At 48.9% G+C, this 5,000-nt stretch overlaps 1 protein-coding gene across 1 annotated transcript in view; it reads right to left on the bottom strand.

Annotated features, from left to right (window-relative positions):
- The window catches only part of mdga2a (MAM domain containing glycosylphosphatidylinositol anchor 2a), a 142,425-nt gene that overhangs the window by 34,895 nt on the left and 102,530 nt on the right, over positions 1-5,000 (bottom strand). The gene's annotated exons all lie outside the window — the stretch shown is intronic.

The raw sequence follows: 5,000 nt of genomic DNA, 5'->3' as shown, positions 1-5,000 counted from the left end.
CTCTGTGTCCGACTAAAGTGGCATCACGTGTCTGAATGCAGCCGAAAGTTCAGTGCATTGCCTCAAGTATTCAACTTCTCTCTTCAATATGTTGCGTTTTTATCAGCCACTTGTTTTGCATAATACCTCACTGCAGAGTTTCTTTGGACCAAAGTGTCTGCCAGATGAATAAATATAAACGTAACGCTTCCAACACAACAAACAAAGTACAGAAGAGAGAGAGAGAGAGAGAGAGGGGGAAGTAGAGAAGGAAGGAAATGGTTAGATAAAAACACAGGCACCTAAGTGGAAGTGACAGAAGACATTAGAAAGATGTGTGGAGGAGAGATATGGAGTGAGAGACTGACGCACACAACGGAGATTAGCAGCACTTTGACGAGCACAGCACATTGCAGCGGAATTTTGGACATTTTTACAACCACGGAATACACTCTGCTCCCTAAAACCACCACAAGCTGAGCGGCCCACCTCCCCAACCCCCTCCCCTGTCCTAATCACTCACACTGCCACACACTGTAACCCTCCGCCATCCTAACTCTCTCCCCTGTCCCAATCACTCACACTGCCACACTCTATAACCTTCCGCCACCCAAACACCCTCCCCTGCCCTATCACTCACACCACTACACACTAGAACCTTCCGCCACCCTAGCACCCCGTTACCCTGTCCTAATCACTCACTCCGTCACACACTAGAACCTTCCGCCAGCCTAACCCCTCTCCCCTACCTTAATCACTCACTCCACCACCACTACACACTAGAACCTTCCGCCACCCCAGTAGGGGCCAGGGGCCAAGCCGACAGGTAAGCGGCTGAAGCCAAATGATGGATGAGTGGAACTGGGGAAGCACTGTGTGGAACACGGACGAGTGAAAGGGTATGGCAGCCACACCAGGGGCCACTGTGTGGTGGAAAGGAGAGGAGGAGGGGAGGAGGAGAGGAGAGGAGAGGAGGAGAGGGGAGGAGGGGAGGAGGGGAGGAGAGGAGGTGGGGGGATGAAAAGGAGTCGAGCGAGAATGTGACCCATTAAAGTTGGAGTGCTTCCTGATGGCGAGAGCACAGGCAGAAGGCAACGCCTGACAAGCCAAGACTGGAATGGAGGAGTCAGGGCTGGGCCAAATGGGACAGATGCTGACATTCACACACACACACACACACACACACACACACACACACACACACACACACACACACACAAACACACACACAAGCACACACACATACACAAACACAACGAGCATTCATTCCATTACAAAGACACATGCACAAACACACAAATGAATACAAAAGACTGACACAAAAGCATGTCTGAGCATGTATGAACATGAGTTAGTATAAAGGCACAAATATGCACACATACAAAAACAAAGAAGAAGTTTACAGTATGACTAGAAAATACATTACATGATAAACACCATGTGGACATTTACACAAGGGAGTCAACCCACAAACCTGTATGGCCAACACACAAACATATAAACATACACACACTCTCTCTCTTTCTCTCTCTCTCTCGCTCTCTCTCTCTCTCACACACCTTCCAAAACACACACACACACACACACACACACACACACACACATGTGGGCTGCTAACCTCTGCTCCATCCCACCCACCCTCCTGATTTCCTCCCGTAAAGCTTATCTTATTTGGGCAGCCCTCTCCCCCTGGGCACTGCTGTTAATTAGTTTTCTGCCCTCTCCCCCTGTTTTCCCAGCCTTCTCTCTCCCTCTCTCTCTCCCTCTCTCTTTCTCTCTTTCTCTCTCTCTCTCCCTCTCTCTTTCCGCTGCACGTCTGCAGAGTCAGGTGTGCTCACTGAAGTTCCCTCTTCAAAGGGGAGAAGGACGCACTATCCACAGCCACACCAGCCGTTGAGAGGGGGCCAGGTGGTGGTGATGGTGGTGGTGGTGGTGGAGGTGGAGGTGGTGGAGGCGGCGGCGGCGGCTGTGCGCGGACCATCTGAGTGAAGGCCGATGCGATGTGCACAGCAGAAGGAAAGGAGCTCAACTGGCTGTGGCTGCTATTGCAGTAATTGGTTTGTTGTGCACTGCAACACACCTGCATAAATCAGTTACGCAATGTATATTGCAGAATGAATTTGTAGCCAGTTCAAACAAGGATGGATTTTTTTCTATAATGTTATGCTCTTGCTTCATGGTTAAAAATGTTCCAAAATGACTTATGCTATAGTTGTTTGTACGGTATGGAATAGGAATATGAATTCCATACTTCTGCTATGAAGCTTTTTGATGTGGCATTGCACCTGTATGGCCCATGCCCATCCTATATGTATGGATAATGCTATGGATTACTACAAAGCTGGCGTGTATAACTACAAAGCCGGCTTGTTTTGTTCTTTGTCTCTTTTGCTCTCTCTCCCTTAGCCTGCATGGACTGACAGAAATCTGTGGTTTGGATGCCGGAGAGCATGCTTGTCTTTTTTTTTCTTCCTCCAAACCACTACAAAGGTTTGATTTGAAAACCTTTCAAATCTTTTAGTATTCGCCTGAAAATCAGCAGGGAGAGAGACAAGAGAGAGAGAGAGAGAAAGAGAGAGGGAGAAAGAGAAAGAGAGAAAGAGAGAGAGAGATACTTCAGAGGATTCAACTGACACCCGTGGGCTTCGTCTACCAACTCATTTCATTATTTATCACAATGCGCAACACTCCCCATGCACCATTGCTTTCAGAACGAGACACACCTCACTCACTCTCTCTCTCTCTCTCTCTCTCTCTCCCTCTCCCTCTCTACCTCCACTCGTCCTCCCCCCTCTCACTCACTCCCCCCCCCCCCTCCATTCGAAAATGCTTTGCGGTCCCGAGAGCCGGTGAAAATCTATATGGCGAGCTGTGCTCGACTGCACCACCGAGCCTCGGCTCACCTCCCTCCACCGCCTCGGTCCCCGTGGAAATATGGAGCGCAAACACGGCCGCGCGCCACGCCACGCCACCGATGACTCACAAGAGCACACGCGCACCCCGTCCGCCGACAAAAAAGGGGCCTCTCGTTTCTAATTGCCCCTACTGAGATGACTAATAGTGTGTGAGTGTGTGTGTGTGTGTGTGTGTGTGTGTGTGTGTGTGTGTGAGTGTGAGTGTGAGCGTGAGTGTGAGTGTGAGTGTGAGTGTGAGTGTGAGTGCGTACGTGCATGCGTGTGTGTGCATTTGTGTGTGAGTGAGTGAGTGACACACACACACACACACACACACACACACACACACACACAGCAAGCGCACTAATGAACTCACATACACCATATCCACATGCAAGCAGTAACCATACTGCTCTCAATGAATAGTTCTATTGAATCGATGTAAAAACTATGTTCTATTACTATTGTTGTACTATTGTAGTACCGTACTATTGTTCACAAACCCCAGTGAGGTAGTATGTCTATACAAATATCCATATCAGTTTAAAGTATATGTATATGTTTTGTCTCTGTAATTGTTGTTTCGTCTTACCTTTACATGTACCAATTGCTTTGGCAATACAAGTTTTCATTTGTCATGCCAATAAAGCAACTTTTGAATTTGAATTTGAATTTGAGAGAGAGAGAGACAGAGATGGGTCCAAAAAAAAGAAAGAAAGAAAGAACGAAAAAAAAATCCAGAATATTCTCTCATGTGCCAAAACTTGTGGCTCTTGTTGACTTTGAAACGCCGGTGGGCGGCCACTCCCAATGACAAACCTGACAAGGAATAAATCACTCTGCGTGATGTCATTAGAAGTGGCCGCCGACTACGACGCTCCAGCTGAGCGCCGCTTGTCTGTGACGGACGGGGGTGACGGGGAGCCGCCGAGTCGCGTCGCGTCAGAGCTCCGCACCTTAGCCCGCCCGCCCGCCCGCCTGCCCGTCATCCACCCGAGGCGCCGCGGAGGTGAGAGTGTTTGAAGAGCAGCAGCGGGCATCTCCATGTGCACCCCATCCGCCCCCCCCCGCCCCCCCCTTCTCCCGTGAAGCCTGACAGTTCCGTGGCCCCAGCTGCTGTTTGGGAGCGCAGCGTGCGCCGACAAAATGCGGCTAAATATACCTCCGGCAGCCATTTTGTTTGTGGCACGTGTTTTGTGATTGGCTGTGAAAGGGATTAGACACGCTGTCACGGGGAAGGAGGTTTGCGTCGGGTGACAGATGTCGCTGCTAAACAAAAATAAACTGTGAAATCTGTTTTTGAGATGTTTTTGTTTTTTTTATTAAATGTGCTAATTGTCACACAAAGGTCATCACTTGTCATAGCGAATAACCAATCATCCATCCCTGTCAACTCAACATTCAACATAGCTCTAATTTGGAGACAATTTTGTGTTTCATATTTTCATTGGATTCAACTGGACGGGCTGGAATGAGTTGGCAAGAGCCCAAACTGTCTCTCCAACAGCAGTTGCCTGGCAGTACTGAGTCTGCTTTCGGGGCTCAAGGAAAGGACAAAAAAAAACAATAAATACACCTCGACTACTAACTCTATCAACCTATCGCACAGAGCTCAGCTTTTCACCACCGTCCTGCAAAGTGGCTGCAGAAGGCTGGCAATCTAATAAGCTCCACAGCAGACTCAGTTATAGATATTGTAGCTTCACATCATGTTATGAAGACCTCCATACACACACTGTGCTCCAGGTACGAGGAACCGGCTCTTAAAATTGCTGCCCGGAGACAATCTCGCAAATCAGGTTTCTGCTACAGTAGCCCAGGATTTATCCAATAGAGGCCGCGGGCGAGACAGCTCCTGTGTGGAACATGGCACCAAGACAACGCGGCGGGCAAACAGCAGCAGCCGAGGGAGGATTTCCTTGAAAGAGTACGGCGCACTTTAAATCAGCGGGAAAAAGTAAAGTTTTTGCCTGAAAGCGAGCAGATGTGCATTGAGTACCTAAGATTAGCCCTATTATTTTATTTATGGGGTGGCGGAGACACCGTAATTGCTGTGCTGGTAAAGTAACATGGAGCACCATCTGGCGCACCTATGGAAAGTGGAGAGAATATCTCACCGCGCGAGGA

Source organism: Sardina pilchardus, chromosome 20 (assembly GCF_963854185.1).
Source record: "Sardina pilchardus chromosome 20, fSarPil1.1, whole genome shotgun sequence".
Taxonomy (NCBI): Eukaryota; Metazoa; Chordata; class Actinopteri; order Clupeiformes; family Clupeidae; genus Sardina; species Sardina pilchardus.
The sequence above is the reverse complement of the archived record's forward strand: the minus strand, read 5'-3'. Positions and strand labels throughout refer to the sequence as shown.